Below are 12,840 nucleotides of genomic sequence, written 5' to 3' on the forward strand. Positions count from 1 at the left end.
GAGGAGCGATGAATCAGTACAGCCATTTTGGAAAGCAATTTGGAACTATGCCTAAAAAGACACTAAGTTGTTGAATTTTTATCCTTTACTAAGTATATAATCCAAAGATATTGTAGAAAGAAGAAAAGTACCTATATAGACCAAAAAAATTATCATCACTTTTTGAGTGGTAAAGAGTAGGAAATTAATAGGGTATTCATCAATTGAAGAACGGCTAAGGAAATTTTGGTATATGAAAATAATGGAAAATTACTCTTATAAGAAATGATTAAATGAATGATTTCAGAGAAATCTAAGAAGACTTATATAAGTTTGTCCAGAGTGAAAAACTGGGAAGATCAATTTATGCTACAATATCAATATGATTAAAAATTAAAATTTAAAATAACTTTGAAAGGCTTGAGATGTGTATTCAACACAATAACCAGCCATGCTTCCAGAGACTCCTAGTAAAACATGCTACAAGAGAGCATGACAGAGAGATGATAGATTCAGGCACTGCAGCATAATTTTTGGATGTGGCCCATGTGGGAATTGGTTTTGCTAAATTATACATATTTGTTATAGTAAAGGAGGCCTACTGGAATCAGAAGTGAGGAAGGAAGGTTTCTGTTATGTATTTTTTTTTTGAATGAGGAGAAAAAAATTTTTGTCAATTGAAAAATGTTAATAAATGTTCAAAATAGCTCCACTTTAGCTTATGATTAGTAATCAAATTCACATTTCCACCCATTATTGCCATCATTTTATTTTTCAACTCTGATTCTTTTCTCACTAGAACCTTAGATTCTGCCCCTGAAAGATTAGGTTCCAATAAGTTATCTTACTTCTGGATCCATACTTCTGGATAATTTCATATAATATATATATATGATATAAAAAGATTTGTGTCCAGGTATAACTGCATGGTGATCAGGTGTTTTTGTTACATCTCTCCTATTCAGATCCTGCTGGTTTCTCTCCAGATTTTTTTTTTTCTTTGTCTTTGTCATCCCTTGAGGACTCAGAGCTATGCCAATTCAGATATCATATCTGTTAAGCGTTTCTCATCATCGTCCCCAAAATAAGAGATAGATCCTGGCTCTCAGGCATATCTTAGACTCAGGGCTGTCTGACTACATAGTCCGGCTTTCTCTGATGCTGAAGCCATCCTAACCTCCTTGAGATCCAACTCTAAGGGCTTCCACATCCTCAGCTTCTATGCTGACCACAGGTCCAGGAATTCTGCATCTAAACTCTCTCACACAAATGCCAGTTCCCTGACCCTGCAGAATATCTGGAAGGTGAATGCTGAACACACTGGCACAAATGTGGCCCCTCATTCACCTCTGTCTCTGATGCACATTATCAGACCCAGGCACTTCCTTATACCTTATATCAACAAACCTACATACCTACTAAGGCAAAACTTTTTAAAATAAAATATTATCTTGGAGATTGCAGTAATATAATACAAAGCTTATATGCTACAACCAAGTGGAACTTATATCAGGAACACAAGGCTGGTTCAATATGAGGAAAATTATCAACACAATTGATTGCATCAACAACAAACATGCTGCTTAAAAGTGCCTTCTATGATGCTACCTTTGTTTATGCCTTAAAAGCTCTAAAAGTTCTGAAGAACAAAATAAAAAATGTTGTTTATTGCTATTTATCAGACACAGTTCTCTATCTCCCACCTGGCGGCTCTCCAGGCCCGGACCATTTTCCTATCCTCTCTTCTACCTTTTAATACCTTTGGCTTCCTTTAGGATAGCTCAGATTTCACCTTCTGCACTTTGTTCTCCCAAGCTCTAAACCCTTTCTCTTTAAGGTCACCATTCATCTATCCTGTCTGGATTGTATGTGTATGTACAGCTGTATATGTTGTCTCTCTCACTTAAGATTAGGGAATAAGGGGTGCCTTTCTCTGTATCCCTGATACTAGGCACAGTATATCACAAGCACAAGCAATAAACACTTATAATATTTACCGATTAGTTAATTTGTCAAATAATGTGAATTTTCAGTGGCTTTATTAGCAATGAATTAGCTAGGATTTTAGAGAATCGGAGATGTCAAGTAACTAGGATAATGTTAAGTCAGAAATAGTTGTTGTTCAGTCATTTCAATTATGTCCAATTTTCTATGACTTAATTTGGGATTTTCTTGGCAAAGAGACTGCTGTGCCATTTGTCATTTCTTTCTCCAGGTCATTTTACAGATGAGAAAACTGAAGCAAATAGGGTCAAGCATCTAAGGCTTTAATTGTTTTTTTTTTTAATACATAAAAGTTTTTTATTTTCAAAACATATGCATAGATGTTTTTAACATTCACTCTTGCAAAACCTTGTGTTCCAAAATTTTTTTCTCCCTCCCTTTCCCTATAAAGCAAGAAATCCAATATATGTTAAACACATGCAATTCTTCTACACATATTTCCACAATTATCATGCTGCACAAGAAAAATCTAATCAAAAGGAAAAACAATGAGAAAGAAAACACAATGCAAGCAAACATGAAATGAAAATGCTATGCTGTGATCCACACAAAGTCCCTACAGTCTTCTCTCTGGGTGTAGATGGCTCTCTTCATCACAAGATCATTGAAACTGATCTGAATCATCTCATTGTTGAAAAGAACCACATCCATACAAATCACTATTGATCAGAGAAATGCAAAGACAACTCTGAGGTATCATTACACACCTGTCAGATTGGCTAAGATGACAGGAACAAATAATGATGAATGTTGGAGGGGATGTGGGAAAACTGGGACACTGATGCATTGTTGGTGGAGTTGTGAAAGAATCCAACCATTCTGGAGAGCAATCTGGAATTATGCCCAAAAAGTTATCAAAATGTGCATACCCTTTGACCCAGCCGTACTACTACTGGGCTTATACCCCAAGGAAATACTAAAGAAGGGAAAGGGACCTGTATGTGCCAAAATGTTTGTGGCAGCCCTTTTCATGGTGGCTAGAAGCTGGAAGATGAATGGATGTCCATCAATTGGAGAATGGTTGGGTAAACTATGGTATATGAATGTTATGGAATATTATTGTTTTATAAGAAATGACCAACAGGAGAAATACAGAGAGGCTTGGAGAGACTTACATCAACTGATGCTGAGTGAAACGAGCAGAACCAGAAGATCATTATACACTTCAACAATGATACTGTACGAGGATGTATGCTGATGGAAGTGGATTTCTTCAACATAGAGAAGAGCTAATCCAATTCCAATTCATTAATGACGGACAGAACCAGCTACATCCAGAAAAGGAACACTGGGAAATGAATGTAAACTGTTATTTTTACCTTCTGAATCCAATTCTTCCTGTGCAACAAAAAATTCGGTTCTACACACATATATTGTATCTAGAATATACTATAATATATTTAACATATATAAGACTGCTTGCCATCTGGGGGAGGGGGTTGGGGGAGGAAGGGAAAAAATCTGAATAGAAGTAAGTGCAAGGGATAATGTTGTAAAAAATTACCCATGCATATGTACTGTCAAAAAAATGTTATAATTATAAAATAAAATTAAAATTTAAAAAAAAAAAAAAGAACCACATCCATATCTTCAACATAAAGAAGATCCAACTCACTTCCAGTTGATCAATGATGGACAGAAACAACTATACCCAGAGAAGGAACACTGGGAAGTGAATGTAAATTGTTAGCACTACTGTCTATCTATCCAGGTTACTTATACCTTCGGAATCTAATACTTAATGTACAACAAGAAAATTGGATTTACACACATATATTATATCTAGGTTATACTGTAACACATGTAAAATGTATGGGATTGACTGTCATCTAGGGGAGGGAATAGAGGGAAGGAGGGGATAATTTGGAAAAAATGAATACAAGGGATAATGTTATAAAAAAAATTTACTCATGCATATATACTGCCAAAAAAATTTTATAATTATAAAATTAAAAAAAAGAGAAAAGAACCACATCCATCAGAATTGATCATCATATAATATTGATATTGCCATGTCCAATGATCTCCTGGTCCTGCTCATTTCACTCAGCATCAGTTGATGTAAGTCTCCCCAGGCCTCTCTGTATTCACCCTGTTGGTCATTTCTTACAGAACAATAATATTCCATAGCATTCATATACCATAACTTGTTCAACCTTGCTAAAGCTATATTTGAACTCAGGTCTTTCTGTCCATAGGCCCAGTGCTCTATTCAATTCACTGGCCAGAAAAAGTTTTAAGGAATGAAAAAATATAACTGGAGGAGGGAAGGACATCTAGCTAGGATCTCAAGTGGGATTAAACCCTCAAGGTCACAGTCTGATTATGACTCCAATCTCAGGTGAGGGGGGTGTGGGGGAGCAGAGAAGAGATTATTTTGAAGGCAACATGGGGAGGAGGATCCTCTTTTTTTGCTCTTGTTACTACTTCTTAAGTAATGGGCCAAAATGTTTTGGTACATGACCCAGGACAAACTTTTCCCTCTGTAGAGTGACGGGGCCCTAATTTCTCATAAAATAATAGTAATCTAGAGGGCCTTCGAGTCCCCTCTAGGATTGGTACTCTGGCATTACTTACTTGCAAGAGGAAGAAAGGGAAGAGAAAAGAAGCCTCTTTTAGTGCTTGTGTAGCATGGTCTGTGAATGGCTTCAAATTCCCAGGGTTACTGTTTTTTTTTTCCTTCTTGATCCGATTTTTCTTGTGCAGCAAGATAACTGTATAAATATTATACATATATTGGATTTAACATGTATTTTAACATATTTGACGTGTTTTGGATTACCTGCCATCTAGGGGAGAGGGTGGGGGAAAGGAGGGAAAATTTGGAACAGAAGGCTTTGCAAAGGTCAGTGTTGAAAAATTAATCATGTAGATGTTTTGTAAATAAAAAGCTTTAATTAAAAAAAAAATTTCCCAGGACTATTACTTGTGTAACATTGCTTATATTATTTCACTTCAAAATGAGGCAGCTCTAAGCAATCCCTTCCAGCTCTTGGTCACAGGTGTGGCTGGATTTTTTTTTAAAACAAAAGGAACGATTAGGGGAAAGAATCAAAATTGATTCTAAGCAGAATTCTGACCTATGTCATTTGTTAAGCCAGTACCTGTGGACATCACTTATATTCCCCAAGGAGGGAGTTGGATCTCTGAGGTCCCTTACAGCTCTCCATCTGTGCTATATAAAGTTCTAATATGAAATATCAAGATACACAAAGGCCTCCAGCTCAATGCATGGATTTTTGGTGCAGAATTTATAGGAGGTTGAAACTATAGGAATAAAATACCAATTTCCAAGGACCAGATTTCCTTTGCACAAAGAGGTATAACCTCAGTAGACTGGCTGCTAAATAGTTAATTCTTGGATCATGTAGAAATGAGAGGTAGAGGGGTGTACTAATAAAGTGTTAAATTCCAAGATAAGAAAAGAACTAATAAGAAATCCCATAGGTTGTTGAGTTATGTCTGACTCTTTGTGATCAATACAGTCTGTAGGGTTTTCTTGGCAAAGATACTGTCTTGGTACGCCATTTCCTTCTCCAGTAAATTGAAGCAAACAGGCTAAGTGACTTGCAAAGGGTCACACAGTTATTGAGGGCATGAGGATAGATTTGAACTTAGTACTTCCTGAATCTTAGCCCATCACTCTTTCCACTAAGTCACCTAGATGCCTGCTAAGAGAGCTCTTTATTGCCCATAATAAGCTCAAATCTCTAGATCCATATTTCTCAAATTGTTGGTCTTTAAAATATATATATGTACATGTGTATACATATATTGTGTGTTTTGTGTGTATACATATGTGTGTAATGTGTGTGCATACATATGTGTATATACATTCTCTTTGGGTGTCCTCAATATTATATATATATATATATATATATATATATATATATATATATATATATATATATATATATATATATATATATATATATATATATATATATATATATATATATATGTATACATATATATATATATATATATATATATATATATATATATATATATATATATATATATATATATATATATATATATATATATATATATATATATATGTATATATAAGTTCTTCAGGTGTCCTCAATACTATATGTACATATAGTATTGAGGACACCTGAAGAACTTATATATACATATGTACATATAGTATTGAGGACACCCAAAGAACTTTAATTTGTTTTCATTCATATTTACCAAATTAGAAACTGAAACAACTTAGTTTTATTAATAAAATCATTCTGACCTTAAGTACCACTTGAAAGAGACTCCAGGATTCCCAATGATCTCAAGGGAATTGCTACTCTAAGACTTTTGGAGATGAAGACTCTTAAGTGTTCTGATCTGCAAGAAAAGAAAGAAATATGAAAATTATGGATCAGCGAACTCGATTTTGATTCCTGACAAAATTCTAAAATATTATCAAAGGCATTGGTTAGTGAACCTTCAGAAAAGAAACAACAATCACAAAGAAGCTGGCAGGAGTTGATCAATAAGCAGGTCATGCTAAACTAGGGGTTCTTAATGTGGAGATAGATTTGGAAAATAGGTTGGTGTTTATGAATTCAGATGAAGAAAAAGCACATTTTTATTTTAATAAGAATTAGATTCCTTTGAATTGTAATCAATGTACTCTGTATTAAAAATTAAACACAGAATGAGATTACAGGTTTCATCAGGTTCCCAAAGGGATCCATGACTGAGAAAAAGGTTAAGGGTCCCTATGCTAGACCAACCAATCACTTGTCTCTTAAATAGGGACTAGTATGAATGGCATAACAAAGGTTTAACTGTCTCTTATTCCCAATCAGTAAAATTGACCTTCCCATGTAGAATACTAATACAAGACGCTCCATGTTTTCCTAGAATTATTAGTGATTGATTATAGGAATGCTGTAAGACATAGTAAAGTATTGGACAACTCCATCATGCTGTTTTTGAAGAAAAAATAGAGTGATGTAGCATTAGCTGTAACTAGAAACCAAAAGGAATCATTAATGAATAAATAACATAGAGAGAAGTTTCTTGTGGAATGTCCCAGAGATTGCACTTGATACTGCGAATTAAGCTATAAGTAGTAGGTTTATAAGATTTCATGAGGAAGGAAGGGATAAAGCAACACTCTACACTTAGCATAATGCTTATTAAAGAGTAGGCTCTTTAAAATGCTTAGCAAATAAACACTGTTGACTAACTTAATGACATTTGAATGATGGAGGTACAATACCTAAAGATCTTGAAGGTCTTTTTCAAAGTGTAGTCCTAGAACCAGAGGGGTCACCAAGACCCTATTGGAAGTCTATAAAGTCAAAACTATTTTTGTAATAATACTAAAATTCTTTAATTTTTAAGCCAGCAAATATCTATGTATGTAAATCTGTGTATCTATGGCTAAATATCTATGTGTACAAACATATAGATATAAAAAATAAATAAAATCTCTCAGGGAGTTCTCAAATAATTTTAAGCATATAAAGGAGTTCTGAGGCTAAAAAGTTTGAGAACCAGTAGGCAAGAAAATTGGGCTAAATCATAATGGGTCAAGTTGCAAACTTTAATACAGAAAAATGTAAAGTTTCATGAATTGAATGCACCCTTTTTTCAAATACAACATAGAAGAAACTTGAGCAAATAGCATTTCACTGGAAAAAAAAAAAAAGATCTAGGAGTCTTAATAGATTGGAAATTCACTGAGTTGATAATGAAATGGAAAAAGGTGAGCCAGGCACTATGCTAAATGTTGGAGATAGTAATAGGACCAAAACAAAAAGATAGTTTGTCAAAACTAATGCAGATAAGATTAAAAGGGAAACAATAAAGTGGGAAAACATTTTTACAGTCAAAGGTTCCGATAAAGGCCTCATTTTCAAAATATATAGAGAATTGACTCTAATTTATAAGAAATCAAGCCATTCTCCAACTGATAAATGGTCAAAGGATATGAACATACAATTCTCAGATGAAGAAATTGAAACTATTTCTAGCCATATGAAAAGATGCGCCAAGTCATTATTAATCAGAGAAATGCAAATTAAGACAACTCTGAGATATCACTACACATCTATCAGAATGGCTAGAATAACAGGGAAAGGTAATGAAGAATGTTGGAGGTGATGTGGGAAAACAGGGACACTGATACATTGTTGGTGGAATTGTGAATATATCCAGCCATTCTGGAGAGCAATTTGGAACTATGCTCAAAAAGTTATCCAACTGTGCATACCCTTTGACACAGCAGTATTACTACTGGGCTTATATCCCAAAGAGATCTTAAAGAAGGGAAAGGGACCTGTATGTGCAAGAATATTTGTGGCGGCTCTCTTTGTAGTGGCCCAAAACTGGAAACCAAGTGGGTGCCCATCAATTGGAGAATGGCTGAATAAATTGTGGTATATGAATGTTATGGAATATTATTGCTCTATAAGAAATGACCAAAAGGATGATTTCAGAAAGGCCTGGAGAGACTTACATAAACTGATGCTGAGTGAAATGAGCAGGACCAGGAGATCATTGGTATCAACAATAATACTACATGATGATCAATTCTGATGGACATGGCTCTCTTCAACAATGAGATGAACCAAATCAGTTCCAATAGAGCAGTAATGAACTGAACCAGCTACACTCAGTGAAAGAACTCTGGGAGATGACTATGAACCACTGCATAGAATTCCCAATCCTTCTATTTTTGTCCACCTGCCTTTTTGATTTCCTTCACAGGCTAATTGTACACTATTTTAAAGTCCGATTCTTTTTGTACAGCAAAACAACTGTTTGGTCATGTATAATATATTGTATTTAATTTATACTGTAACATATTTAACATGTATTGTTCAACTTGCCATGGGGGGGAGGGGAAAATTAGAACAAAAGGTTTGGCAATTGTCAGTGTTGTAAAATTACCCATGCATATATCTGGTAAATAAAAACTATTAAAAAAAAAAGAGAGAGAGAGAGAGAGAGAGAGAGAGAGAGAGAGAGAGAGAGAGAGAGAGAGAGAGAGAGAGAGAGAGAGAGAGTTTGTGCCCTCAAAAAACTTATAATGAAATGGGAAGACAACACACAATAGCAAACTAAGAAGCAGGTCTATATGTGGGGACATGATATATAAGTCAAAGTACAAAATGAGTGTAGCCCAATGGGAAATGAAATGTCTAACACAATCTTGAGCTGTCTTAAGAGTGAAATAGTTTCCAAAACAAAGTAGATGAGAGCACCTTTGTATTCTGCTCTAGTCTGACCACAGCTCGAATAGCCTGTTCAGTTTTGAGTGTTATAAATGAGGATACTGAAAATCTAAATAATGTTCAGAATAATCATTCAATCAACAAGCACTCAGTAAAGCCCTATTTGGTGCTAAGACACTGTAGCAGGAAATGGAGAAACATTAGAATAAACTGGATCCCAATAAAAAAGGATTTCAACATCATGACACATGATATATGAAGACCAGAAAGAAGACTCAGGGGATACATGAGGGCTGTTTTCATATATTTTAAGAGCTGTCATATGAAAGAGAGTCTATGCCTCTTCTTCTGGACCTCCAAAGGCAGAGGTTGTAGCAGAAAGGGAGAAATTAAATAGAAGCAGTTTTAGGCTTCTTATAAGAAAAAATTTCCTAACTAATGGACCTACCAAAAAGTGGAATGGGTAGCCTTTTTCCTCTCCTTTTCTCTAGCCCCCAGCTAAAGGTCTTCAAGGTGAATGAGTGCATGTTAAAGAAATTGACGCAGTAATTCTATGGAGACTGGAAAATAATTTTCTAAAATCTCCTTTTTTAATTTTTAAAAATGTATTATTTGTTTTAAACATTGTTTTTTTCTTAATTTTTAGTTCTAAATTCTCTCCCTCCCACACCTTTCCCACCCATTGAAAAGGCAAATTACATATCATGATATGATATATATTTATGATAATATATATTTTATAATAATATATTTACATGTGATATATGAGTGTGCAATATATATTTATACGTGTGAAATCATGTTAAGCATATTAGCCACATTGAAAAACAAAATAGGCAAAAAATAAATAAAGTTTAAAATAAAGTATTTTTCAATCTGCACTCAGAGTTCATCTGTTCTCTCTCTGGAAATGGTTAGCATTTTATGACATGGGTCTTTTAGAACTGACTTGGATCATTGTATTGAACAGAGTATCCAAGTATCTCACAGTTATTCATCAGTTATTCAGAGAACTGATAGTGGTATTGCTCGGTCAAAGAATATGCACAAGCAAGATAACTGTATAAATATGTATGCTTATTTTTGATTTACATATATTTTTACCATGTTTAATATATATTGGATTACTTGCCATCTAGGAAAGGGGGTGGAGGGAAGAGAGGGAAAAACTGGAACACAAGGTTTTGCAAGGGTCCATGTTGAAAAATTATCCTTGCATATATTTTGAAAATAAAAAGCTTAAATTTAAAAAAAAAAAAAAAAAAAGAAAAAGAAAAATGCTCAAAAAAAAAGAAGATACACCTTTTTTTTTTTGGCTGAGACAATTGGGGTTAAATGACTTGCCCAAAGTAACACAGCTAGGAAGCGTTAAGTTTCTGTGGCCAAATTTGAACTCAAGTCCTCCTGACTTCAGGGCTGATCCTCTATCCACTACACCAACTAACAGACCTACTAGCACATTTTTATAGTTCTTTTGGGCATAGTTCCAAATTGTCCTCCAGAATAGTCAGGCCAGTTCACAGCTCTACCATAAGATCTCTTCCAACTCTGTCACTGCAGTTGGTTGAATAGAGAAGTCATGGTCAGATCTTCTCATAAGTGCTACTATTGTTGCAGAATGAAGCAGATTGGCAGAGAAGGTGCTAAGCTTCATTGGTAGAGAGTATTTGCTCATCTGGGAGCTCCTTATCTAATAAAAATAACAGGACCAGACCTTCCCCTATCCCTACAATCTGTACTTTAACTCCTGGAAGACATTATCAAGGGACAAAATTTGAAGTATCCATGGATTGATGATCAAGAGAAGGACTGATTCACAATGTCATTTGCTTTTATAATCAAAGTAAATTGTTGCAAAGACAAAGAGCTTGTCTTTTCCCACAGGTGAAAACTCTTATTACAGTATATTTGGTTTTGAAAAATTGTAGTTACAGAATTCTGAGAAATCCTCCCCCAGGCTACCGGAGTGATTAATCATCAAAAGAGACTCTGGGGAAGTGAGTCTGGTAATCTACTCCAAGTAAAGGGTCATTGGGCTCAGGACAAGTCCATCATTATAACTTTGCTAAAAGGCCTGTGAACTAAGAATTTTCATGGCTGAGTCAAGAAACAGAAACAGAACAGGAAGTACTGCAGAGAGCAGAGTTTTAAGAAAGAAAGAAATCCTTTGTAGTATTTTGTTTTTCCTAGAGACAAGAAGCAATACATCCCATGGAGAAATGCTATAGGGATGATAATGGCCAGCAACTATTACATGGCTCCATGACTGCTGGGGAATTCACCTGCAGGTGATAAACTAACAAAGTCAATGTCAAGTGTATTAAAATCAGCATCACTCTCCCTCTGTGCCTTGTAAAGCTGTCGGTTTCTCTATTCCTGCAATTTGTTCTTTTCCTTTTCTCCTTTGTTTCTGAGTCTTTACTTTTAAAAGCCTGATCTAAGGAAGAAAGGGATTTTGTTCATTTTGACATTAAGAAAGTTAAAGGGAGCTCAAGATGTCCTTGGAGGCCAGCTTTGGGGATGCTAGCCACATGGACAGATGCAGTCTCCCAAACATATAGGGGGTGCTGGACCAGTCAATAAGGTGAAAATTAAAACCAAGGAGACTTGGTCAATTGATGGAACTAGGTTCAAATCCTGGCTTTGTCACTTCCTACTCATTTGACTCAATCTTTCTGGGCCTCTTCTTCATCTATAAAATAAGAAAGCTGGATGAAGCTTCTGGATGGATACATCTAGTACAGAATGTGAAATTCAGGAATTCCTAAGTTCAAATTTGATTTCAAATACTTACAAGCTGTGGGACTCTAGGCAGGCAGTTAACTATTATGTGCTTTAGTTTCTCTTTCTGTAAAAATGGGGATAATAGCCCTGAAGTCAGGAGGATATGAATTTAAATCCAGCCTCAGACACTTCATGCTTCCTAGCTGGGTGACCCTGGGCAAATCACTTAACCCCAATTGCCTCAGCAAAAAAAAAAGGGGGATAATAACAGCATCTGCCTCCTATGGTTGTCATTGGGATCTAGCCCTAATCTTATTAATAATATTTATAAAGAGGCAATATTTATAAGATATTTTGCAATATTCTAGCTGTTATGATGACTGTGATGGTGACAGCTATCTCTGTGATAAGATCCTGCCTCAAAAGAGATTAAATTACCTTAAGATTGCCCTAGGGCAAAACATAAATATTACATTATCCAAAACAGTTTGGTTTTTTTGGATCATACACGTATATGTTTCTAGTACAATTTAACAGAGGAAATAATAAATTCCTTTGTTCTATATATCCCACTTTCTTTTTTTTTGTTTCTTTATCACAGCATGGCATGTTGTTTGTCCTACATTTTCAAAGAGGACCAATGATAGTGCAAGAGTTGTGTCTTAACTTGAGAGTGAACTGGATTTATGAGAAGCAGAGTTGCACAAAGTCATCAGTCTCATTCTCAGTCATCAATGTTCAGTGGCAGGACAAAAGTCATTGACTATGGCATGACACAGAGAATAGAAAGCCAGCTCAAAGACAGGAAGACTTGTGTTCAAACCCTTCCTCAGATATTCCCTAGGGGAACAATTACATTATTTTAATTAAGCCTTAGATAAGAACTTTAGATTTCTTCTGGGGAAGAATCTCAACTATCTCTGACTCCTTAGCAACAAATAAA

General features: G+C 35.1%; 1 long non-coding RNA gene across 2 annotated transcripts in view; it reads right to left on the bottom strand.

Moving 5' to 3' along the window:
- LOC141542347 (uncharacterized) overlaps nt 1-12,840 on the bottom strand; it is a 156,316-nt gene that overhangs the window by 6,732 nt on the left and 136,744 nt on the right. For both annotated transcript variants that reach the window (XR_012482134.1, XR_012482135.1), the window contains one exon: nt 6,233-6,330. This is a non-coding gene — a long non-coding RNA (uncharacterized LOC141542347). The remainder of the gene's footprint in view (nt 1-6,232; nt 6,331-12,840) is intronic.

The sequence above is a fragment of the Sminthopsis crassicaudata genome, chromosome 5 (genome assembly GCF_048593235.1).
Source record: "Sminthopsis crassicaudata isolate SCR6 chromosome 5, ASM4859323v1, whole genome shotgun sequence".
NCBI lineage: Eukaryota > Metazoa > Chordata > Mammalia > Dasyuromorphia > Dasyuridae > Sminthopsis > Sminthopsis crassicaudata.